The sequence below is a fragment of the Ceratotherium simum genome, chromosome 29, assembly GCF_057802395.1.
Source record: "Ceratotherium simum simum isolate JZ-2026a chromosome 29, ASM5780239v1, whole genome shotgun sequence".
Classification (NCBI taxonomy): Eukaryota; Metazoa; Chordata; class Mammalia; order Perissodactyla; family Rhinocerotidae; genus Ceratotherium; species Ceratotherium simum.
In genome coordinates, this window is record NC_141928.1 from 17,998,607 (window position 1) to 18,026,131 (window position 27,525).

Below are 27,525 nucleotides of genomic sequence, written 5' to 3' on the forward strand. Positions count from 1 at the left end.
TTTTCTCAGAAATAATTTAAGAATCTTCTTCAAACCAAAGTAGTATGTATACGTCAACAAAAGAATAATGTACACTGCTATTAATAGACTGACAAATATAGCAAATTTTACTTTATCTTAAATATAATTTATTAAAGTAAAATGAAAATTTAATTGGGTTCATTCTTAAAACATATACTCAAGGGAGAGGATACATACAATATAATAATCTATGATTAAAGAAAGCACATATGTGCCATGGATGATACAAACAAATAAGAAATTTGATGAGGGTGGGAATAGAAGAATATGAAGCAATGTCTTTGAGGTTTATCTGTTTAGACTACTATAAATCCCAAAGTTATTTAATGGAATACATTGGAATTTGTTCTACCCTCATATAGTTAACTACTGAAAGTGAAACATGTTTTCTTCTCAACAGAAACATAACAGTTATATTGCTTGCTAGAGCCCATTATCAGACTACCATATATATTTCCTTGTGGATACTAATCAATGAATGTGTTCTTCGTGTCTTCTCTGCTTCTACAGAGAAGAAATGAATCCCAACTTATGTAGTAAAATGCTTTGGAAGCCAGGGAGGGAAGAATGTTGGTAATGTCCAGTAGATGAGCTGTTGCCGGAGATCAAAATTGGCCACCACAAAATATATCTCTTTACCTTGATTATTTTCTCTGATGGATATTTGACCTCTCCCACTAACTGCCTAAATGAATTTAACTCTGGGTGTGGATAGACTGGCAGGGTCCTCGCTAAGCCCATTCTTAACAAAGTTCTTTTTACCAAACTTTTACATTTGTAAGGGAAATCTCCATTTGTAAAGTTATCTCCCCCTCTGTGCTGGGAAGAGGGGGAGATGACCTCATCTCTGGAAACTCTCATCAGTAAGGAAGGAGAGGATTTAAATCTACATACCCTTGATTGCTGTGCTTTCTGGTAATCTCCCAGAGCTCTCTTCCTCCCCACCCCCAACATCCTCCTTTATCTACCTGAATATGCTATTTAAGGTGAAAAACCTCTGCCATTTGTAAAGAAACTCAGTTTCCCTGGTTTCTCCCATGTATACATGTTATTAAACTGTTTAATTTTCTCCTACTATTCTGTCTCATTTCAATTTAATTTGTAGACCAGCCAGAAAGGACCCAGAGTGGGTAGAAGATGCTCTTCCTCCCCCTTCACTGTTGTGGACTGAATATTTATGTCATCCAAAAATTCATGGGTTAAAATCATAACCCCCAATGTGATGACATTGGGAGGTAGGACTTTGGGGACAAAAATAGGTGGAGACTTAATGATTGGGAATAGTGTTCTTACAAAAGAGAGCTCTCTTGCTCTCTTTCCACCATGTGAAGGTACAGCTGGAAGACAACCGTCTGGAAACCAGGAAGAGGACTCTCACCAGACTCTGAATCTGCCAGCCCTTCATCTTGGATTTCCCAGACTCTAGAACGGTAAGAAATAAATATTTGTTGTTTAAGCCACCAACTCCACGGTATTCTGTCGTATGGTATATGCTATGTAATAGTGAAGGAAGTAAATTATATTAAAAATTTAAAAGTTAATACCTTAGAGACAGGCACCTCCACACCCTAAGGATTCCTGGTATAAGGGGGAACGTTTATCGATCCTGACTGACTCTATTCATAGAAGACTCGCCCTAAACTGTTCGGGGAAAATTGAGAACAAGAGAGTGCTCCAGAGGGATAAGTTTGGGAGGGTCGGGGTGGAGGGGGTCCAGATGGGGACGCGTGTGTGTAACCTGATAATTGCTTCGCGCCATAGCAATTCGCGCCATAAAATGTAACTGTTTAAATGTTTTAAATTAGCCAATCATGTAAGACCGCGCCAACCTTTTCCCGCTTTATGCTTCCGAATCCTATAAAAGAGCTTGCCCCTTAAGGTTCGGGGTCGACCCCTCTGTCTCCTGCGAGAGATACGTGTCGACCCGGAGCTCCGCTTAATTAAAACCTCGTGCATTTGCATCAAGCTCGGTCTCCTGTGTCTGTGGGTCCGCGCCTTCCCGAGACTGGAGTTGGATTTCCTTTTTGGAATCCTACAATAGCAGCCCAAACCGACTAAGACAGGAGCCAAACCAAAGTAATGTTTTTTCCATTATGCATTACATATTTTCCTTTGCACATTTTCTCATGCTGTTGCTCAATTTGGAGTACATTTTCCACTCATTTCTGCATCTCTAACGTGTTCCAATCTTAAAGTTCGAAACTAAATTGCACTCTATCTAGGGAGCTTTCTCCAAATCTCCCATTTGAGTTAGAACTTTCTTCACCTTTGATCTCAAAGCACTTTGTCTATTCCTATATTTTTAAGATTTAGTAAATTGAATATGAATTTTTTGCTTACATGCTTATCTTTCAAATTTATCTGTAACTTCCTCAAGAGAAAAGGCCATGATTTATTCATCTTGCTCAACACCACACACATCACATAGTAGATATTCAGCAAAACCTCATTGAGAGGAAGAATACATGTGTCGATGCAAAATAACCGATGACCATTCTATAGATAAGAGAAATAAGGTGAGTTTTACTTGAGTCAGGATGAGGATTATAATCCAGGAAGGCGTTAGAAAGCATTCCGGAGAAGCATGGTTTTCGGTACAGTCTTATATCTTTCTAAAACAAAGAACATACATTAAACACACCCAGCATACGTTTTCACCAAAGTTCCAAAGAGGTATTTTGTTGCAAATTAACAGGTCAACACGACCCTGATGTCAGGAAATGAACTAATCCTGCATTACCAATAGGGCATAGGAGGGGAAGTATGCATTCTTATCTTAAGGGAGTGCATTCTTTACTTTAATCTATAAGCAGATGCACAATATATGTTTAATAGGCCATAAGTCAGGCTTTTTAGTTCAAGCTGAATCAGTTTTGAACTTGAATAGTTACCCCATATACCTCAATATGTGAAAATATCTTGTCACATTTTTTTTTCTTTATATTAAGCATCTTATATCATCTAGCCCAGTGACTAACACATAACAGGAGTAAATGAATGTTAGGTAAATATTGACATTTGAATATTGACCAAACAAAGTAGATTTCCATTGTTGCACAAACCTTATGGTTAGGGTAAGCCATTTTTCAATTTATCATGATTCAGTTCACAAAATTAGCCCTTTTGGAGTCTTTTTGTCTTTCGACCTTCTCAAGTCTACTTCCAAGAGGCCATTTGTTCCCCAGAAATATTTGTTATTCAGGGAAAATAATGCCCTGGGGTGACTGTGTAATAAACGACAAAAATCCAACACGGTCTTTCCACCCCCAATCTACTGCCAAGGGTTTTTTCCTATAGCCCATTGTGCTCAAAACACAAAATAATTGTATTAACTGGGGACTTTTGGGGGATGATTTTTTTTTTTATTTAAAAGAAATGTTAATTTGCTATTAAATCTCTTGTTGAAAGACTAATAGCTTAATGAACGCATTAAACATGTGCAAATTAGGTTTTTTTTGAATGCATTACTTAGCTTCAGATTGAAAGGGGGTGATACATCATCGTCATCTCTGCGGGAATTAATGAGGCATTAGGCCGTCTCCTGTCATGGAGGTCAGACTTATGAACGATCTGCTGAATTGCACATGCGAACCTTGTCCTGCTCTCTCTTTCCACCCACCACATGCATCTTTTCTGGGCCTCTTTCTTCTGCAGCCTGAGCTTTGGTACTTGAAATACAAATGTCAGTTCACCATCAGTTTGGAAGTGAGAAGTAGTCTATTGCAAGTGAAAAATGTTGTTTACCGTTACTAGAAAAGAGGGTGGAACAATGAGTGCATATATTAACATCACAGGGGATGGGTTTGGTAGTCATTCAATTGCCATCTTGCCCTGTGAAGACACATAACTTCTCTCCATTTCCCTCAATCACCCACTCACTCTCAGATATCTACATTAAAATAAAGAGCCCAAGGCAAGGCAAGCTATCTTAACTATAATAAGTGGCAAGGTGTACTCAACTCAACAGCTTTTGTCACCAGCTCTCAATCTCTCCCCATCACAAGCATAGCTTTCTCTGCCTGCATTTTTTGATATATTTGCCTTATTCTGCAGTTCCCAAGTCAGCAGTTCCAAACCTCTAGGAACAAGCAGCATTTAAAAGCCATCAGTTTAACTCCATGACGTGAACTATCTCTTACTTGCATTTATTTTTATAATTAGCGGGTATGACATTTAATTCTGTTTCAAGAATCTTTGATAAATTTTCTGTGTATCTTGAAATAATTGAAGATGTCATGGCCTATTCAAAAATCAGGGATGGGGCCGGCCCCGTGGCTTAGCGGTTAAGTGCGCGCGCTCCGCTACTGGCGGCCCGGGTTCGGATCCCGGGCGCGCACAGAGGCACCGCTTCTCTGGCCACGCTGAGGCCGCGTCCCACATACAGCAACTAGAAGGACATGCAACTGTGACGTACAACTATCTACTGGGGCTTTGGGGGGGAAAAAAAAGGAGGAGGATTGGCAATAGATGTTAGCTCAGAACCGGTCTTCCTCAGCAAAAAGAGGAGGATTAGCATGGATGTTAACTCAGGGCTGATCTTCCTCACAAAAAAAAAAAAAATCAGGGATGGAGATCACTAGTGTAGACATTAGATTAGCCATTCAAATAACATCTGTGCAGGACACGGAAACATTATAACAATGTTAACTGATATTTCTTTTACACTTTAAAAAGCATTGCTTACCTCTGCATGGCTTCTTTAAGAAGATATGTTTTTACATATATATTCTACCCCACAACACAAAAATTTTCCCAGCCTGCTCAGCTAGAATCACAAAACTTCAGGCTCTAATCTGTGCCTCTCACAAGCCACAAAATTTGCCCATTGTCTTCCAAGCCCATTTCAATTCATGATTCATATTTATTGCATGCTGGCTCCTCTTTTACGACACAGCCCCCCATTCCAGCAATTCTCTTTCAGGTAACTTAGGGTAGTTCACCTTTAGATTCAGTATAAGTCCATTCTATTCAGCTTTAGTGGTTTCTAAAAGCAAATTTGGGACACGTATGTTCATGTCCATTATCAAGGACATAGTTAAAGGTAAGTTGAGGAATCGCATACTCTTCATCTAACTGACAGCTTTTTTTTTTTAATAGACACATACTTCATTAGTTAACATTCTTTTGGTTGTAAGCAACAGAAACTGACTCTGCCTAGTTTATTAGAATAAAAGGGGGCTAATTTGTTAGAAGGGAAATGGAGTGGTTCACAAAATGTGAGACGAGGTTGAATAATCAAGACTTAGGAGTTAGGAGTAAGGGCAGATCCTAAGATCTCAGCAGTTGTAGCTCCTGGATCTTCTCTTAGGACACTGCTAATACTATGACTACATTTCTGAGATTCATAGAACCTATGGTTTTGAGAATCTGACTTGCATACAGGTCATTCCAGGACACATATCTCCACCTTGATCAATAAGCTGTGGACGAGGAGGTAGGATCACTCAGTAGAAAAAAAGATTCTGGGGGTTAGACCCTCTGTATTGAGGACCTTGCCAGAGAAAAATATGAGTAGGACAGTCTACTACATGCATCGCGTTATGGAAGTATGCACGGAATGCTTCCTTTCAGTAGCCATATAAGGTCCACAATTCAGCTAAGCCCCCCACACCTCTCCCCGCCCTCATGGCCACATTTTCTTCACTACTGCATTTAATGTATAAGAATGGCAAGGTCCAAAGGAAGAAAGTTCCTTTGTTTTTTCTGGAATTGGGAAATAAGAGTTGATTTGACTTCAAAAGTCCAGTTATTTACTTTTATCCCATTCTCCATAATTAATATAAAAAGAAAGAGAAATATTAATGTATATCAGATGATTTTCAAGATGTAAGGTCTTACAACTATGAGACTCTGAAGATCAAGGGATGATCATTTCAGAGTATCCTTTTTGAATATCAGCTGTTTTGGAGGTGACGAGAAAAATTCACCTAAATGGTGAATATTGCTTCTTAAATGATAACACTGACAATGTCAAATATTGATCCCTCATACTTCATTGATATATTTTAGTGCTTCTCCCCTAAGTATAAAACTAATATATATTCAATGGAGAAACATTGAGACTAAAATGCACAAAATACAAAAGCATTTACGCATGACCCGCTCTGTTCCCACATTGGCATTGCCACTATGTTCTTCATAATTTGTGTACTATTTTGTAACCTTTATTATTAGTCTTATTATTATTTTCACTCAACGATATGTTGTGGATCTCGTACAATGACAATACTATTCTTCTAAAACATTCATTATTATTATTATTACTATACATGTAGTGTATAGTAATAATAAAGTAATTAGAGTATACAAAGAAGCAAAAAGAAAAGTCACCAAGAATCCTACCACTCAGTGATGACTTCTTTAAAAACAATGTGGTATACATTCTTTCAGATTTATTATAAAATGACTTTAATGTTTGAAGACCATTCCACTACATGAATATACTTTAATCTACTTAATATTTCCTTCTCATTGAGTATTCAGTTTATTTTCAGGTTTCTTCTCAATAACACCACTGTGATTATCTGCTTTATGTATATTCTGTGTGTATTCTTTTCCTAAGATGTTTTTCCAGTTACATTCCTAAAAAGTGGAATTGTTTGTTAATGATACATGCATTTTTAAGCTGCCTCTTGGTACATTTTTTCATATTTGTTTTCAAAGTTCCTTCAGATTTATTACATCATTTGATTCTCTCAATTGTGCTGTGAGGGAGGCAAGTGAGACATCATTATCCTCTTTCACAAGTGGGAAGACTGAGATTCAGAGTTCTGCCCAGATCATACAACCCTTAAGTGGCAAAGCCTGGCATCTATTACAAGTCCTTTGTCTCCAATTCATATTTAAACACAGATGTGCTGCTGACAGAGTAAAGATTCAGTTCTAATCCTAAAAGAAAAACATGGCATAATAAGAAAGCTGTGTTTATTGTCTATCTATCCTGTACCAGGCACTCTGTTTGATTATTTTAGATACAGGCTCTCATATAATCTGAACAGCAAACTTGTGCGGTTGGTTTTATTGTCTCCTTTACAGATTACAGGACAGAGGATTAGTGAGGTTAAGTAACTCCCTCAAAGACACAGACCAAAGAGGTGGAGGAAGGATTCCAACTCTAATTGTAAAACCCATGCTTTTCCTTATGCACCATGCTATGGTCCTTAATTACAAGATTCCAGCAAAAATTGATTTCCTTCAGTTAAAGCCAACGTCTGAATGAGCCCTACTTTCACTAAGTTTGAGACAGAGAGAGTGAGAGATGCGTAAGTGTGTAAAGAGCCAGGGAGAATTTTTTTTTAAGGTCAGGCACAGAGTCAGCCAAGGTTAAAGAGGCAAGCTCTAAACCCACAAGATCCTCCAACTGCTTGCATTAGAGAGCAAGGGAAAAGGAAAGGGATCCCATGTATGGGGCACAGAAAGTGTTGTGCTGGTAAATGTTTAACAACCAGTTTCCTACTGGGTGTGTGTGGAAAGTGGGGTGTTGTCATTTGTGGTGTTTACCCATCCCCTTGATGTGAATACTCCCACACAGGCTGATTTCAACCTACTGACTGAGTTTCTAACACCATCAAGGATGGTTTTGTTAAACTTTCATGATTCAAATTCTACTGGGCTTTAGAGGTCCAATTCTTGGAATATGATATTCACTACAATGAAAAATTAACAAACAATTCTTGATCCCTTGTTTTATATCAGGAGGTATGCTAAGTATTAGAAAAACAAAGTTAGATCAGACATGTCCTGACCTAGAAAAAAAGCCTCTCAGGCTAGCAGTGAGAAAGGCATGTAAACAATTTAATGTGATAGATGAGTAATAATAGAAGCATATCCTAGGAACAGTGATGATATATTAGCATATTAAAGTGATCAGCTCCACTCTAGAAGGCCATCTGATTCTTCACTACTTTCTGTCTATAAATTTTGCCCCTTTTTGACATTACACAATCCACAGCAATCAAGAAAATTACTGTAAATAGTTTGCATTGAATAAGTGATCTACACATTCAAAGATGTCTTATATCTCAAGTGATAGGGGTCCCTGTCTCTCCACTTCTACTGACAAACATGCAACATAATGACATTTTCAGTGACTCTTCTAACTGCATTAAGTTTGTAGATGAAGATTGGAACTATTTTCAGAAACTTGAAAAAATTACCAAGGGAGGTACTTTCATCATTTATTCATATGCAGGCTCTTTATTTTTTATTTATTAATGAAGTTTAGAAAATGGTTCTTGTACAGCATCAAGTGGCTTTCTTATAAAAATAAAATATGACTAATCCAGGCTCCCATGGTTCTGCCCCAACCTAGTGTTCACCTTTGGAATATACAGTTCTTCTCCTGGATCATAAAATACAATTACCAGTTCTATGCTTCTGGGTACCAAGAGACAAAGCAAAGGCAACTGATATAAATGCACATGGCTAAGATAATTAGGCAGAGTCCTAAGAATTTCATTTATTTGAAAACATCATTGGGTATATTTCTCATTCATTGAGACTATTCAAGAAAGGACTAAGAAGTAGTTTGATAGGAATGTTTTAGAGAAACTTCAAGCACTGGGGGTAGAGACGTTGGGTTAAACTAGGTCAATGTTTCCCAAACCATATTCTGGAAACTGGAAAAAAATTAAGAGCTGTGACACAGAAAAAAAACGTACTATTCAAATAAATTTAGGAAACACCATATTCCATAACTCCTTCTTAAAGACTCATAATATATTTAAACATAATAAAGGATCTGAAAAATTCTACAGTTAAGAAACTAATTTAACTTTGATTCACTCAGGATTTTCCAAGTTGTTTAGGTTCAAGAAATTTTTAAAAATAGGGAACTATTGATTTATGACATATCCCTATATCACACAAAACACCAAATTTGGACAAATGTGAACTAGAATATTGTTAAGCTTTATTCTAACACTGGTGCTTTGTCTTCATCAATTTCACATCTATTAAGACAATGGATCAACCAATTTAAAGTCACCTGTTGCCAAAGAGAATATGTTACAAAGGCTGGTCAGCATTTCTCCCCTCTCTTTACTTAGTTGGTCCAGCTCATTGTTCAGATCTCAGTGCAACCATCACTTCTTCAGAGGAACAATTTTCAACCCATTGACCCTGTATAGCTCTTTCAAGATACTTATCATTAATTTGTATTATTATCTGATTAATATATTTCTCCCACTTGAAGCTGAAAGTGCTATGAAGAAATAGTTTATTTTTTCTGAAAGTTGCATTTCCCGTGGCTACTATGATGCCTGCCATATAGTGGTTGCTTAATAAATATCTGTCATACGTTTAAAGAATGAAGATCCTCCTAGAAGTATAAGGATCCCTCCTCTCTGAATGTGTAAGTTCAATCTCGTGCAAAAGATTTTGTTAATGACTTAGATGAAGACTCGAAGATGTGTTTATTATTTTAGTAATTGGCACAAAGTTTGAAAAGTGGGTATGGAACGGTCAATGAGGGAATAAAACAAGTCTCATCAGGCTGAGTCAATGGACTGAATCCTTAAATCTGGCCTTTAATAGGGATAAATGGTAGGCCTAGAGAAAATCCCACTGAACAATTACAGTATGGTGAAGACAGGGCTTAACAGCATGAGACATTTTTCCATAAAACAAAGTGCACACACACAAATTTCATTGATAGTTCAAAAGGCATTATGAGTGAGATATTGATATTACTGGCACAAATGCATGTTGACTTGGACTGCTTTGAGAGGTATAACATCAAGATTTAGGAATATGGTGTTGCAGCATGATGCTTTGGAGTGTAGGCTCTTGAGACGACTTCCAGGCTTGGAATTTTAGTTCTGCCACTTAGTAGCTGCATAACTTTGGGGTAGTTACTCAATCTTTCTGTGCTTTGGTTTCCCCCTCTGTAAAATGAGAACTTACCTCAAAGCTGCTGTGAAGACGGAAAGAGTTAATAGAGTCAAGATGCTAGATTAGTTGGCTCTCATTAAATCTTAGCAATCATTATTGGTAATAATAGTAAGATTAGTATTATTACTGTTCCAGTATTCCTGTTTTGAATTTTGAACAAGAAGTTTCAATCATAGGGAGCATGGGAAGGCAGTCCAGTATATTTGTCAGCAGTGTGCCCTCCGGGGTCAGGTAGACCTGAACTGGAATCCCATATACACTCTAACTAGTTGTATGAGCTTACAAGGCTACTTCACCTGTCTCTGCCTTTACTTTCTTATCTACGCTGAGTGACTGAAAGAAGTAAATGAGTGTCACCTGAGAATGACTCAGTTCAGTGTCCACAATAAGTGCCAAATACACAGCGAGTGAGACTTTCAGAGGAGAATAACAAGATGGCAGAGTAAGAGAAGCCAAGCAAAAAACCTAAGACAAGACAGACTCAGGACAATGTGCTCAATGTTTAAAAATATTTGAGGGGCTTAGAACTCAGGGTCTCACCAAATAGGTATAGGCTATAGGGAGACACATTTTAAGACCAGTACAAAAATAAAAGAGTATTTGACTAGTCAGAGCTGTCCAAAAATGGGATGGGAGGCCTCAGAAGGTGTTAAGTTTTTCAATCTAGGGGTCGTTTAAGCTTACACTGCACAATAGTGTATATGAGTTGCACTAAATATTTTAAAGCTCCCTCCAACCCTCTGTGACTATAGTTCTTAATGTCTCATTAAATAGCTGCATGTGAATGTTCCTTTGGGCAGAGATGTGCTCTGACTCCATCTTAATGTGAAAAGACAGAGGGGTGGGGAAGGGAAGCTGATTTTGTTGCCTCACAAGCAAATCTCCTTTTCACCATATGTCACTCATAAACACCTGCACAGTAGAATTTCTGAGCATCTTGACATATGATGAGGATTTTCTGACTCATTAGTGGTTTGGGATATTGACACCAATTCATTGCCACATGAGCACTGTTTATCTCACTAACTCTATAGAGCATCTTCCATTCTGAAAGTCTGCAAATCACATCAAAATGCCACACTCTTAAGGTGAGAGGGGGCAGCTACGCTTAAGAACATTAAATCTCCCTTTAATTTGAAAGGGAGATTTCCATGATATCCAGGCAAAGGCAGAGAGGAAACCAAGAGAGTAAAATGCAGTGTCAGGCCAGAATTTGTACTTCAGACAGAGGGAAAGACTTAGCATTCAAGAAAGACAGAAATCAGCGGGTGGAAGCTGACAATGCTCTGCATGTGAGTTGGTTGTATCATAATAATAAGCAAAATATAATAGTAATATTTGTTGTTCTCTTAAGGTGTACCAGGCACCATGCTAACCATTTCACCTCCATTGTCTTATTCTTTCATCATGGATGAAATACATAAGATTTCTCATCAGATATGTTGGATTTTCAATGTAATTTTCTTTTTTTTTTTTTTTTAAGATTTTATTTATTTATTTTTTCCCCCAAAGCCCCCCCAGTAGGTAGTTGTATGTCATAGCTGCACATCCTTCCAGTTGCTGTATGTGGGACCCGGCCCCAGCATAGCCGGAGAAGCGGTGCGTGCCCGGGATCCGAACCCGGGCTGCCAGCAGCGGAGAGCGTGCACTTAACTGCTAAGCCACGGGGCCGGCCCTTCAATGTAATTTTCAAAATGAGGACACTGAGGTTTAGAGGGAGGATGTAGCCAAAAATCACAAAGCTCAGACATGGCAGAGCCATGATTCAATCACAACCAGTAGATTTCAAGGTCCATGTTTTCAACTTTAAGTCACATCACATCTTGCTCTCTCAGCGTCCCTGCCTATTCATGTTCATCCAGTTCTCTCTCATATCCTCCCCCTCCCCACCAGAAAACATTCTACATAACCTATTCTAAATTACTCTCTCCTTTCCAGACTCTCTCAAAGCCCCGTGTATATATGTGTACCACTATTCTGGCGTTTAGGTCTGCTGTGAGTTGCTAGACAACACTAGTTTCTTCAATAATTTCTCCTCCAACCAAATGACAGATATTTATATATTCTTCTGTGTAGCTCCTGCAGGCCTAGTACATAGAAATAGTACTAGTACATAGAAATAGTACTATTACCGCCCAAAGGTGGGGGGGGGATCTTCTGCCCGCCATAAGACATGCCGGTAGTCAAGAGGCAAGGTGGTAGGAGAGAAAGGGTTTTATTACAGCTTGCTAGCAAGGGGGAAGATGGCTGACTAATGTCTGAAAGAATCATCTTAAGGAGTGCACAGAATCTTGACTCAGTTATATAGGTCAGTGGGTTATAGGGGAGTGGGTTAGGAAATGTTGAACCCTCTGGTGTTGCAGACTGGGAGATGCCACATCAGATCTTTCAGTTGTCGTGGATATCAGCATAGAGTCTCCATCCAGAGGTCATCACATTCCTAGGGAACTCAAAAGAACAAAGTTATCATCTTATTGCAACTGGGAGGGGCCATAAAATCTACAGAGCCTGCAAATCCCCCAGAGACAGACCATTACTTATCTAGGCAAACTAAAGCAAAGATTCAAAGGGGCTAGTGAGTGAGGGTTATTCATAGATCCAACATGGCTTTCTTCTATAAGACAGCTTCCCTTATGCTAACTTTATGTTGAGCTGACGTCACTGCTAGTAGGTAGAAATAGTACTAGTACATAGAAGTACATAGAAATACTATTGGTACTACTTATTATATATAAATAATAGCTAATATTTATTGAGGGATTACTGTGTCCTATTCTAAGCACCTTTCTTGCACTAATTCATGTAGCATTACAAGAAACCAATGCAGTAGGAATAATTACCATATCCATTATGCAGAACATTTAAATACCTTACATACTTATCCTTGCAAACAGCTATGATTTTAGTCTAAGTTTTGCTAACTTCTTGCCCTCCGCCTCTTCTAAACCATTGGTTATATGGCTCCTATAATTATCGTATAAAAGGTGAGGTTACATCAGCCCATTCCCCTGGTTGTTACCGCACAAAGGGCACGATCTGCTTGCTGTGAGACAAAAGCCAATCGTCAAGAGGCAAGATGGTGGAAAAGAAAGGGCAGTTTATTATAGCTTGCTAGCAAAGGGGAAGATGACTGACTAAGGTCTCAAAGAACAATCTTAAGGGGGCATAAAATCTTACAGCAGTTATATAGGCTGATGGGTTATAGGGGAAGGGGTTAGGAATGTTGACCCTCTGGTGTTGCAGACTGGGAGTGCCACACCGGATCTTTCTGTTTTCATTGATGATGGCTACCAGCATAGACTCTCTGTTCAGGGGTCATCATATTCCTAAGGAAATCAAAAGAACAAAGTTATCATCTTATCGCAGCTGGGAGTTATATGCACAAGCAGGGGTTGTAAAATCTACAGAGCAGTTAGCTCTCCTGGAGGGTGCATATCCAGCTGGGTTAGCTTGTCAGAGGTCATTCAAAGTTACAATAGGGTTTTTCTTTTCTACAGTGTGGCTTCTCTTATGTCAGCCTTGTCTTGAGTATCATGGTGGTCCCATTTTCTGTGGAAAAGAGCCCAAACCCCTTAGTTGATCAATCCGGCTCTTCCTAATCTGGCCTCAATATTTCCTGCATCTGTATTTTCCTCTCCTCTTGGTTTACCGTATGCCTTATATCACCCGGAAAGTCTACATCTCTGAGCCAGTTTCCATTATGTTCCCCATCTTAAAATGTCCTTTCCTGAGCTTGTTTGCTGAACAAAAAGTAAATACTCCGTTGAAGCCTTGATCACACCCAAATCAAAGTACCATCATCCCCTGCTTGGGTGATTGAAATAGTCTCTTGACTGATGTTTCTGCTTCTACTTTTGACCCTGCCCTCCCCTAAGGGTCCAACAGCAGCCCAAGGGACCTTTTTTAAAAAGGAAGTCAAATTACCTCACTAGCCAGCTCAAACTCTGTGACTAGCTTCTCATCATACTCAGAATAATATGGAAACCCGTTACATTGCCCTCTGAAATCCTACATGGTCTGGCTCATGCCTTCTGTTTGACTTCCCCTTCCACAGGCTACTTCTTGTCCTTCACTTCAGCCATGCTGGTCTTCTTTCTGTGTTGAGACCATGAGCTCACTCATTGTTCAACCATCATTTCCTTGACAGTCTTGTATTTACTCCCTGTGATATTGTGATTTATAATAAGAAATATAGACTTGGTCTTCATCCTGTTTCTGGCACAGAGGTCCTAAACTCTTGGAACTTCCTAAATGAAGAGAGCAATAAAGCTGTCTTTTTTATGTTAATGAGGTGATTTTGACTTTTGGGATGCACCTACGGCTGGGTGTTGGTTGCTGGGGGAACCAACTATGTGAGTAGAGAGTTGAAATTTCAGTCCCACTGCCCAATCTCCAGGGAAAGGAGAGGGGCTGGAGGTGGACTCAGTCACCAATGGCCAACAATTTAATCAATCATGTCTATGTAATGAAGCCTCCATAAAAACTCAAAAGATTGAGTCCTGATGGTCCCAACCTGTCAGTGGTTTGAGGTTGCTGTCTGCCTCATAAAGCAAGGTACAGGGTTTGTCTTTGGGGAAGACAAAGTCATCTTCTCCTCTGAAAAATCCTCCTATATTTGGCTTTGGCATCTTCCAGGAATAGGAGATCAGGTATTGAAGCCTCATAAATCTGGGTTTTCATTTGAGAGTGGACAGTGATTATAACCAGAGAGTCCAGAGTGGGGTGTAGTACCTCCAGAACTCATTACTGTTCACCAGCCTGGGCTTCATGAGAGTCATACAAGTGGATTACTTAATAATAAAATAATACAGTTTCCCCAAAATAACAACTCAAAAGCACTAAGTCTGGAGAACTTCCACGTTGGTGAGCACTTTGAGATTTGGGGGGAGTGGTGTGCCTGGAGAGGACGTGGAAGCTCCATGTCCTTCCCCGTACCTTTCTCCAGGCATCTCTTCCATCTGGCTGTTCTTGAGTTATTTCCTTTTATAATAAACCAATAATCTAGTAAGTAAAATGTTTCTTTGAGTTCCGTGAGCCACTCTAGCAAATTTATTGTACTCAAGGAGGGGGTTGTGGGAACCTCTGATTTATAGCCAATCGGTCAGAAGCACAAATGGCAACCTGGACTTGTGACTGGCTTCTGAAACCTGTGGGGGCTGGGAAGTATGGGAACCCCTCCCTAATCTGTAGCCCTTTCATCAGAAGCACAGGTGACAATGGGCTTGTGACTGGCATTTGCAGTGGGAGGGGGCAGTCTTGTAGGATTGACTCCTTAACCTGTGGAATCTGATGCTATCTCTGGGCAGTCAGTGTCAGAACTGAATTGAATTGTAGGACACCCAGCTGGCGTCTGGGCATTGCTTGTTGCTGTGGGGCAACCCCCTCCCCCACATTAGAATTGGTACCAGAACCCCTTTATTCCCCAACCTGGATTTTCAGAAGGGTATCTCCCTGATTTTACTTGCATCTCTACTCAAATGTCACCTCTTCAGACAGATCTTCCTTGGCCTCTTTATTTTGAGTATCCCCTGCTCTTCAATACATTCACTAACTCCTTACATAGCATTTCTGCCACATGACATCTCAGTGTGGATCAATGTGTGTTCTTCTTTATAGCCTGCCTCCCCACTAAAAAAAACTAAGCTCCATTAGGTTCAGAGCTTTGCATTATTTTGTTCCTTTTTTTCTTAGCAAATAATGCTAGGCACAAAAATAAAAATTTGTTAAAAGAATGAATTCTCTTCTGGGGCATTTTTGTCTTCATCCTAAGAAACATGGTGTGTTCTTTATCACTTATTTCCCCTTCAGTGAATAGGGTTGGCTAACTCATACTCCGCAGTTCATGACAAATTCTTATGATTTGTCCTTACAAGGACCCACTCTTGTTATATTTATTTTATTCCCTGTATCCCCATTTTCTTCCGCACATCATAAGCGATTAGTCTAATGTGTTTAACCAGTACCTTTTTGTTTATTTGGATTTCTTGTATGTATGTTGTCATTTTGTGGTTAATATATTTTTATTGTATATGAGCAAAAATTTGTTATGTTCCTCATTCCGTTTCTTCTGTCTTCCAGACCCACCCATGTTGCTATTGCACATCTAATGTGCTGTGTTGCATGACCTTCTGGTACCCCATGGTGTGCAGCTGCCACATTTTACCTGCCTAGGGCTCCAAGGAGGGGATCATACACTCCTTCCACCCGACCCTCCAATGAACACCCGCTTACTCATCCCTTCACATACATATATGAAAATTCCTTTTGAACATATACCCGGAGAAGACTTGCACAACAAGACTATTCCAACACTTAATTTGACTAGGTATAGCTGGAATGTTCTCCAGAATGCCTATAGCCATCTATTCTACAACCAGCAGTGCATGGTGGCTTCATATCCCCATCTCCTTGGCAACATTTGCCATTATCGAGCTTTCACTTTTTTTCGGTGCCCTTTCCACATTATGGCACATACGTCACACAGTATTTTATGTTATCAGGTCACCACTTCTGTCATTCCTTTTAGCTTACTCTTCATATGAGTGGAATTACACAGTTATTTTTGTATTCCTGACTAGTCAAGTGTCTATCACAACACACATACTTGATAAAAATGTGTTGAGTAAAAGATAAGCTGTCTTCCATCCCTTCCCTCCAGGTCCATTTAGAATACTTATTGACTTCAAAAATTGTATGTGCCAAGTCCTGTTTTAGGTGATACAGATATATTTCCTCCAGTTCTTTGAGGAATTGCTTTCATTCCTGTTTACGTATGAGGAAACTGAGGCTGCAAGTTTAAATGACTTAGCTGAGGTTGTTTTCAAGGTATATGTATCAAACACAGGGTTTGAACCTGGGTCTGAGTGACTACATAATAAAAGCTCCACTTTTTTCTATTTATTCTGGTTGATGTACCAGTAATGAGATAAACGAATCAATGGAAACTTGTTTCTATATTGTTACATGATTACTCCATCCCTCCCCCACAGGTAACATGATATTTTAACTGCCATAAACCACAGCTCATTTACTCTATAAGATAATCATATCCCGCATTCAGGACATGTTTAAAGTCACCACCATTTGCAATGATCTTTAGCATTTGGGAGTATCTATATCTATATCCATATCTATATCTATATAGTTTTTTTTCTGAAGAGTTCTTTTCTTAAGGGATAGCAACTCAACTAGCTATTAATCTAGACAAAATCCTCACTTATCTTCAAGACATTAGAGAATTTGTGAAATGCCTGGTTGAAATGTATTAAATCCATGCGTAAGTGTTAATTTCTTTCTTTGTGCTAGACACTGTGCTAAATTCTGACACATGATGATAAATAGGCCAAACGTAGTCTGTTACTTCAGAACTAACTGAAGGATATGAGCATGTAGAAAAAGATAGAGACAAAACAAATAGAAAAGAAGTGACAGAGCAAAATGTGAAAACATTACAGGGACACTTAACCCAGCCCTGGATCAAGGGAGATTTTTGGAAGGAAATGATGGAGATAAATAAGAGCGACGCAAGGGCAGAGGAAGATGGAGGAGTGTGTTCCAAGAGAAGGAAACAGAATGTGCAAAAGCCTAGAAGGGAAACAAAGCCTTGTGTATTCAAGGAAATGAGAGAAGTTCAATGTGGCTGGAGTACAGATTGCAAGGGGGAGGGTAAGCTATCAGAGTTAAAAAGTTCTTAGTTAGAGAACTGACCAGGGGCTAGGTTTTACAGGCCCATTATAAGGTACTTGAAGTTTACAGATGAGGACAATGGAGAACCATCCAATGATGGTTACCAAAGCAGAGGGATGAAGATGATGTGATCAGATTTGCATTTTGGTAGATTCTGGCTGCCGAAAGATCAGAGATTATAGGGATGGGACTGGGGGTGGGAATTGATAGTAGAGGTAAAAAGACCACTTAGGAGGCATTCGCAGTGATCCAGATGAGTGATAATGATGGTGTGGATAAGAACATAGACGTTAAAGATGGAGATAACTGAACAAATTCAAATATTTTGAAAGTAGGATAAACCTAGGGACCATTTGGATGGTTAAGTGGGGAGTCAAGGATGACGCCTACTTTTCAATATCAATCTCCTGATATACCATAGAATGTAGATTCCCTGCTCCCTGTCTCTGTGATGAGCATTCTGCAGCAGGCACTTCATCTAACTAATCTCTATAAGAATGAAGAGCAGGGCCGGCCCCGTGGCTTAGCGGTTGAGTGCACACGCTCCGCTGCTGGCGGCCTGGGTTCGGATCCCGGGCGCGCACCGAAGCACTGCTTCTCCGGCCATGCTGAGGCCGCGTCCCACATACAGCAACTAGAAGGATGTGCAGCTATGACATACAACTATCTACTGGGGCTTTGGGGGGAAATAAAATAAATAAATAAAAATCTTTAAAAAAAAGAATGAAGAGCAAAGAACAGCATGAACCTAGGACTGGAAATGTGACAAAATTAAATTTTCTTGCATCCCAGGTTTTATTTTAACTTCTTATTATATCTGAGTCCATAATGCCTGAACTTAGTGTTTGATCCTGATTTCCACACCATTCCAACTCAAACCAACAGAACAAATGGTGAGTGAAGATGATCAGCTCATCTTCAGGATGGCTTCGCAAGACAAGAGCTGTTAGCAGATAGTCTCCATTTTCTTGGTCTTGGATCTTCTTCCATGGAGGGGCTTCCACTGGTACCACTTCATGACCTCTTTACTCATTCTCCTAACAGAAGGAAAAATGGATTATTCGAATGGTGAATTTGAAAGGAGAAACAGAGTGCATATGGCTAAGACCTGCCTCTCAATTCCTAGCCTCTGTGCTACTTTCCAACAACGTCTCCAACATCTGCAAAATGCCACATGTGACTTCTCTAGATGACATAGCTCAGATTAGCTCGCAGCTTCTTGAAACAAGGGTTTTTTTCAAAGCTTATTTCTAAACGTCATCATGTCTGCCCCATTTTACCCTTTTGTCCTTTTTCTCTTCTCTATCATGTATATCTTCTTTTAAACCCTCCTCTCTTTCTCTCTCCATTTTCCGTTTCTCTCCTTCACTATTTTGTCTTACTCGTTTCTCCTTCTTTAACTTGGAAGTAGAATCCCCCCGTTTCAACATAAAAGATATCATTTTTTGGTGATTATTTAAAAACAGCCTTATTCTTTAACTCTCTCTCCCTCCCTTCTGTTCTCTCAGAAGAGATCAGTACAATTTCATATCTATTAATTAAACAAATCTCACTTTGTCATTCTAAATTACTTTGGAACCAGTGTTAATTTCTGAATAACTATCTACTTTTGTAAATATGATTAATTGGGAAATATCATCCAAACATTCAAAGTCTTTCTTCATCTGCCAATTACACATATTTTATAGATAATTTTTATTGCCTCTATATTTAAACCTGCTCACCCTGCCCTGTAGCCAAATCAGCCTGTAGGGAATCCAAGATTTTCTGGAATGTTTCCTGGAATGTCCTCCCATCTTGGGTTATTGTATACTCTTCGCTACTTGTAGGAAGGAACTCAAAACACACTTTTTTCAAGATGCTCCCTTGATCAGCGCTGCCCTGATCATTTACATGCTTCATTGCTCCACACATATACTGTCTACACAAGCACTTCACCGACTACTTTAGACTTTGCCTAAAAGTCCCCCTAATCCCGACTTTGTAAAATAAAACTATGGGTTTTCCTCCTAGAAGACTTGCATCAGGAATCATCAAACTCAAAGTCTGAGTCATGGATGATGTGGGAATGATTACCTCTCCCACAGTTCAGATAGGCACGTGTGTTTGCTCTGATCAAGCCTAAGTTGATGTTACTACAGGTCACATTATGCTCTTGGCTTTAGTGGCTCTGTGTTGGATGTTTACTACCCCAAGAGCAGCATTTAGAAACCATTAGTTATCACAATTCCCTTTAGTCCCATCATTACAAATGTCACAGAATTATAATGAAATGTAATAAATCAATTTGCATTTGCATCTTGTTAAATTATAACCATCCTACTTTGGTTCCAAGAGTGATTTCTACTCCCATTAGTGTCAATACTTCTACAGGTACCATGTCTGCTATTTCTTTTGCATCTTCCAATACAACTTATTTAGCATTTTCTACTCAGTAAGTGATCAATAAGTGCTTTCTAACTAAGTAGGTGGGAAATTGAGTCTTTGGCATCTGCCCTTGCAAAGGAGAGACATTTCCAGCCCAGAAAGTGTGAGAACAAGAAGTCCACAGAGAGGGGCCATTTGGAACCTTGGCAACTCACACGTTGTCATATTGCCTCAGAGTCCCGTGCCCTGTGCTTGGGGAATGAGGCAGAAGATGATCCAACCTCTGATCAAGGACAAATGATTGCAGGGAATCCTCAGAGCAGCAGGCAGAAGAGAGGTGATGCTAGACAGGACTTTCATCTCTCAGGAAATCTCAGACAGTGGAAGCTACCCTCACTGTGCTGGCCACTCCAACTCTGCCCAGAGCCACTGCCATGGGGAATTCAAATGTGAGAAGATACAACTTCAGAGCAACAGCTATCATAGATGACTATTTCTGGTGTGAGTCCCTTGGCTCCGAAACTCATCATTTGTAATTAAAGTAGAGGCCGAAGAAATTTTTCATCATTGGAATTTCAACTACCCTATGGTCAAGTGACACAACCTCTTGAGCCTTAGATGACAAGCTAAGAAAAAAGATCTTGAGTTTTCAGGCCATTTGTGCTGTACAGACTACAAGTGACCACTTAGCAACGTCTTCCACTTTTCTATTATATGTTCTGAGCTGCCCACCTTCACACTTCTGCTCATAGTTTTTCTTCTGCTTGATGAACACTTATCACTCCAATTCTCATCTTTTAAGATCCAGCTTAAAAGAAAAAACTCTCTTCTTTGAACCCAGGCAGCAGAACATAATAATGTCCAGTGTGAACCTAAGAGACAGACTTCTGGGATTCCTGTTCCAGCTTCCTTACTCACTAGCAGAGTGACCTTAGGCAAGTTACTTAACCTTTCTTTGTTTCCATTTTTGGGGGCAAAATGTCATGTGGATACTAATTTCCCTACCTCAGGGTGTTGTGAAAAATAAATGATTGTGTATGTGTGTCTGTATGTGTATTTATGTATGTCTGTTTATGTATACACACACACACGCACGCATTAAGTGCCTGACACTTAGTAAATGCTGTTTATTTGCTATTATCATTGCCCTTTCACTTTTTACCCTTTCAAATTTCCATAATTTTCTCATTCTCTCTCTCTCTCCTCCTCCCTCCCTCTCTTCATCTCTTTCTCTCTCTCATGTGCATCATTTCTCATATACATTATACTGTAGTTGCCTTGAAGTCTATGGAATTGATAAATATCACCCAGGTAGTATTAGTATTAAGACTTCACTCTCAAAATGGGTCCTCAAAGGGGTGTCTCACATGTGCATATAGAGTAGCCCACGATGCATTCACCCCGTATGTTACCTTCCATGGTCTTTCTTTCCTGCTCAGATTCTTGAGTGTCTACACTAAGAGAAGCCTTGCTTTCTGCTGCCATTTTCCACCAAAGGAGTGCCAGTGTTGTTGCCAAGGCTAGTGTCTTCACGTGCTCCCAAACCTACCAATCCTTGTGTTGCTGATGGAATGTTGGATCTCTGTAGCAATGAGTAGAGAACAGATATTGAAGGACAGGGATGGAAAGATAGAGCCTTCTGTCCAAGTTCTGCATCAAATTTTGGCTCCTGTTGTCTTAATCTGTTCGGGCTGCTATAAGAAAATACTGCAGACTGGGTGGCTTATAAAAAACAGAAATTTATTTATGTTCTTATAGTTCTGGAGGCTGGAAGTCCAAGATCAGGATGCTCTGTTCAGGGTTGCAGAATTCTCATTGTGTCCTAACATGGTAGAAGGAGCTAGGGAGCACTATGGAATCTCTTTTTATAAGAGCACTAATCTCATTCATGAGGGCACCACTCTTATGATCTAGACACCTCCCAAAGGCCCCATCTCCTAATACCATCACATTGGACACTAGGATTTCAACATATGAATTTTGAAGGGACACAAACTACAGCACCTGGTGTCCAAAGCATTAATGCTTTGTGCTCAGTATAGCTCAAATGCTGGGGGACACCCATCTTTGCATCACTTTCCATGTTTTTTTTTTTTTTTTCCCCATGGATCTCTTCAGCTCCTTTCTTAATAGAATTTATCTTCCTCCTTTCATAACTACAAAATAAAATACCTTAGACATGTGAATAGTAGCTACAGAGGTGTGTGTGTATATGTGTGTGTGTAAATGCTGACCACTCATTATCAACTTCGTATGTAGTTTTGAATACATAACAAAGACAAGGAAATAATAAATAAATAAAACTAGCACAGAAAACCACGAAACACTATTTAACTCTTTAAGAAATATGTCAAGGTCAAGAATATTTTGAGGGTTTTATTTATGTATCTATATGTACTGCTCATATCAGCACAATGATTGATAGTTTTAGAGCAGCTCTTACATTATGATCTTCATAATGAACTTGGGAAGTAGGCAAATTTCACATTATTTGATCTTTCTTGAGGAAACTGGTGATTCACTTTCCTCATGGAAGCTCCTCATGGTGCCCAAGTCTCCAAAAGGATTAAGTGGAGGATATGAACTTATTATCTGATCCAAAGTCTAAAATTTACCATCAAACATACTAGCTCCTCAAGTTAGAAATGGCCCTCATTCTTAGCATACTAAAATAATTTCCCATCTGTTTTATAATTTTATTTGTAACTCATAAAACTTGAATTTACGTAATACAATCCTGACATAGCATTGTATTCAAAGAAGTATATTGTAGCAATAATAGATAATTACACAATTTAAAAGATTTCCTGGAGGACCTCAAAGAAGATCAAATAGAATATTCTTTCTTCCAGGCTGCACAGGTCTTATCTTTAGTACCCCTTTTCCTTCCATTATTTTAGCCCTGTCCTGGGTAAAATTTTAGCTCCCTCCAATCCAGATTCATCATAATACCAGGAAACATACCTGGATTAATACTAGGAAAAGGGCTGACAAAGAAAGACAAAATTCACTTTAGGGAGTGAAAATATGTAGAAAATGAATGGGGAAAGATATTTTTCTCTTGAGTTAGGGAAAGGGAGTTGGTGAGCATTTGTAATTTAATCTCTTATTTAATCTCCATCAGATACCCCAATAACTTTGTTTGACACAAGTGTGTCTGGCATTATTACTCCTTCATTTTACAGAAGAGGAAACCAAGTCTTGAATGTAATAAGTGGAGGATGTCCTCCTACTGCAAAAATATAAAGACCTGAGTATATGCAAATATAGATTTACAGACACACACCCCATTAGAACTTCATTTCCTTGACTGATCTTCTAGCACTTGCATTTGATGCTCAATCAATTAAGGTCCAGAACATGTAGAGTAGGAAACAGACCCTCTGCTTATTTATTTACCTAGTGATGTACACAGAGTCCTGAAATTATAGCTTCATCTTATGATTGTGCCAGCCTCCAATTCCTGGTATTAATCAAAGGCTGGTTAAATCATAGACTGCAGTGGATAAAGAGGAACAGCCACACTTAGGTCGTAGCCCCAGAATTGCAACCCCAGAGGTGAGACTGCAATTAAAGAACATAGGGATGAGGATAATCAGAGGAGAGCCAATGAATGTGAAATACTCTGGGACTCCTTTCAGCTGCTGTCAGGAGCTCCAATGTCAAGCTTGACCACAGACTCTGAACTGCAGTCATTCTCATGATTTGTCAATCACCTCTCTTTCCTCTGGCTCAGATTTGTCCTTCGTAAAATTTTAGAATTCCAAAGCTAAATAATGTAAGAATAGGCATCTGACTCCAAACAGGAGTTTGCTTTCAGAGAGCAGAAGGTGCTGCAGCCATCTGTTCACATATACCTCCTAAAACTCCTTTCATCTGAATTCACCTTCCCCTACTCCTACTACGCTCCAGTCACACCAGCCTCCTGTCCGTCACTTGAGCGTGTTTTCTCAGGGCATTTGCACTAGCTCTTCCTTCTTGGACTATTTTCCCCTGGACCTTCATACAACTTCCTTATCATTATAAATTTTTTTAAATTACTTCCTCTTAGAGATCTTGCTTTCCACCTTAACAAGCAGACCCTATGTTAGACTGAGCCCTGTAAGAAGCAGATGCCAAGATAGAATTAAACATGCATGAAACTTATCGGGGGCAATGTTTGTGAGAGAAAATGGGGAAGAATCCTCCCAGGAGAGCTGGGAGAGCTATCACAATCATGCAGTTCTGACTCTGAATGAAGGAGAGAGGGAAAGAAAGAAGATTGGGTAAAAGCATCTTAAGCTGTATTGCAAATCTAAGGGAATTTTGACACGGTTATAGAGGAGTCCTTGTGCCAAAGTTGGATGTTAGAGGATGCAAATATCTTCCAAGCCTTGGAATCCTTGCCAACCTTAGTGATTGACCTTCCCCCAAGAGAAGCAGGGCCGAGGTGCAAATGGGGTGATGGATATCAGAAGGTAACAATGCCACCCATTTGGAGATCTGAGTGGCGCATTCTCATGGCTGCCATATACCCACTCCATCTACTTTCCATCTTCATTCTATTCTTCTATTTTATCTTCTTCCTAGAGCTGTCTGCAATTATACTCTTTATTATTTATTCTCTTATCATTTGTCTCTCTTATTAGGCTGAAAATTCCATGAAAATACGAACATTGTTTATCTTCCTGCCCCGAATTATGTATCAGGCACATAGTAGGTAGTCAGTAAATATATTTGACTTGTTAAATGACTGGGTCAATGATTGATAAATAGATCATTGCTGAACCTATAACCATAAAATATGCTCCTAACTGACCTTCTACGAGTTATTTCTAGAAATCCCCTCTCACTTATTATGACATGGTAATCTTATCCCTTAACAGGTATGTCTGCTCTTTTTTACCCACCTTTCAATCCAAGACAAACTCTAAGCTCTTTAATTAGCCTTGTTCATATCTTATAGCTATAAACTCAAACCTTAACTAATACCAGCCAATGAAGCCAGCCTAATGATGAACTTTGGAAGAATTGTAACATTTATAAAAAGCTTACTTCTAAATGAATAGCATTATAGATCACTCATTCTTAGTACTTAAATGTGTAGCAGATACTTTCTAGCCCGGTTAATGATCCATTTCTTTCATTTTGTCCTCAGATTTCACATCCATCCAAACCTTTCTGGCTATTTTAAAGATTGACATTACTCACAATTTAGACATTAACAGGGTAGTCTTCATCTCTGTAGGTTTCTGAGCCATTTTGGCTGTGAAGAAAGTCTATATCACTTACACTTCTTTCTCTCCAGTTCTTATTAATTATTTCTTTCCCTTAAGATAAAAACTTCATGAAGTAAGGGACTGGGGCTGGCACTAAATTCTGCATTTCCAGAATGTCGAATTGGTGTAAAGTGAATGTCAATGATCTAAAATATACATTGTGCAACTACTACATGAAAAGCTTTAAATATCTATCAAAATCCTCCTTCTTCTGTTGCACTATACATACGCAACTCTCTTTACGTTGCTACTGAGATGATTAATTTTGGGTCTTGAGACTTACTCTTAAAAAGCATCCTTGAAGCTATTTCATTTTCCACTATTTGATTTACTGATGGATTTATTTATTTTAAAAACATAATAAGATCAATAAAATATTGTGACTATCAGTGGCCCTCATATTTGCTGCAGCCATATAATTTTTCCCCCAAAGACAAATTCAGCCATGTCACTCCCTTCAATGACTCTCAATTGCCTTTGCTCTTAGAATAAATTCCAAACCCATTATATGGTTTCATCTTATAGCTCCCTTCTACCTCTCTGAACTTGTTTATCTTAATTTATTTCACAGAACACAATTGATGTTCCCCACACTGAATCTCTATTTCATCTCTAGGCCTTCCATCCTGGAACCTCTCCCATCCCCACTATCACCCTCAATCTTGTTTGCTCCTGTCAATGCTTCAGGTTTCGGTTTAGAAGTCACCAACTTGGGAAAGCTGTCTCTGGTCTCCCCTCCACCCAGGCTATACTACGTGCCCCTCTTCTGGGCTCCCATAATAACCTTTACTTTCCCATCATTGGATATTTTACACTGTGTTACAATTAATTGAGTGTATTGCACGAGAGGATAAGAATCACATCTGTTTCCTGTTATACTCTCAGGACCTGCAGAGTGCCTGATAGTAAGGAGACATTTGTTGAAGAAAGGAGAGGTGGGAGAAAGAAAGGAAGGGTGGGTGAGTGGGTTAAAAACAAGACAACAATCCCAAAATAGAGTCGCTTATGCTAAACCTCACCTCACCAAACTGAGACTTAACTTACATTTTCTGCTCTCCCAGAAATGGAATCTTAAACCAGTCAATCAGGAATTGCCTGATTAGCACCAGTTAGGTAATCTGTCTGACAGACCTCTGCCATCCCCCAAAAGAAAGTAACTTTGCAATAACCAACCTGCTTTTTTCCCTAGTATAACTTCCATGTTCTTGTTCCCTTCTCCGTATAAAAGTCTTTCATTTTGCACAGCTCCTTGGAGTTCCTTTCTATCTACTAGATTGGATGCTGCCCAATTCAAATTGATTTTTGCTAAAATCAACTCTTAAATTTTTTAATTTGCCTCAGTTTATCTTTTACCAGTTCTAGCGTCAGAAGGAGACCCCCAACGGCCACCCAAGGCAACAAGGAAACAAGGCATATGTACCTGTTGAACCCCTTGAGCTGGCTGCTTTCTCGCTGCTTATAGAGGTGATAGGCTAGTCCCTCTCTGATCCTAGCCCCTCAGCTTTTGCCTTAGGAGCTTTCAGACTTTATTTGGGTATTATTTGAAACCAGTGGAGTCCACTGGGTCTGACTTAAAAACTGGACTGGGTCCCAGTCGGACTGGATCCCAGTTGAACTGGGTCTAGCCGGTAGCCTCCAGTGAATAAAATTTTGTTTAAAGGCTGAACAAGTAGGTTAACTTTACCAAAGATAATCTTGAATTACAGTGGCCACTGTGGAGAACTTTTAATGATGTTGGGTAAGCTTATCCATTTAGGAGACACCCTAGAGACAAAGGGCTCTCAGCCAGGCATTCACTATCAAGGGTAGAGCGAGAATAATTTGTAAAGAGTTCTATTTAATTGGCTTACAAACAAGTGTTTATTTACATTAGGTATAGAAACTAACCCAAACATTTTTCAAGTTCATGTGATCTAGGAAAATCTTTGGTAAATAAACGCTAGTTTAAGTTTGTTGGTTTAATTAAAACAGGCATGTCTTTAGAGTTATCAGTATTAAATTAATACTTTTATCCTACCTAGGTTTACTAAAAGTCAAATAAGTTCATGTTATCTCTGTTGCAGAATTTGTCAGCAAGAAAGATAACGTAAGGTGATGGTTAGCTGTTTCATGTCTCATGAAATTTTCATGACTAATATAAACACAATTATTAAGAACAAATGAGTTAAATAGATGAAAGTAAGATAAGAGTGTATAAATGAGCTTCTGAAAGGATTTCAATCTACAATGGAACTGGAGGCTATGGAACGGAGAATGGAACTGAAGAACTAAGACACTAATTTCCCATAAATGTCTGATTTAC

At 39.2% G+C, this 27,525-nt stretch overlaps 1 long non-coding RNA gene across 15 annotated transcripts in view; it reads left to right on the plus strand.

Annotated features, from left to right (window-relative positions):
* Window positions 1-930: 930 nt before the first annotated feature.
* LOC147913219 (uncharacterized) overlaps window positions 931-27,525 on the plus strand; it is a 421,589-nt gene continuing 394,994 nt past the window's right edge. For 5 of the 15 annotated variants that reach the window (XR_015548931.1, XR_015548921.1, XR_015548932.1 and 2 more), the window contains exon 1: window positions 945-1,451. This is a non-coding gene — a long non-coding RNA (uncharacterized LOC147913219). Of the gene's footprint in view, window positions 1,452-27,525 lie in introns of all 15 variants that reach the window. The other 10 variants (XR_015548923.1, XR_015548924.1, XR_015548920.1 and 7 more) reach the window with 6 other exon arrangements.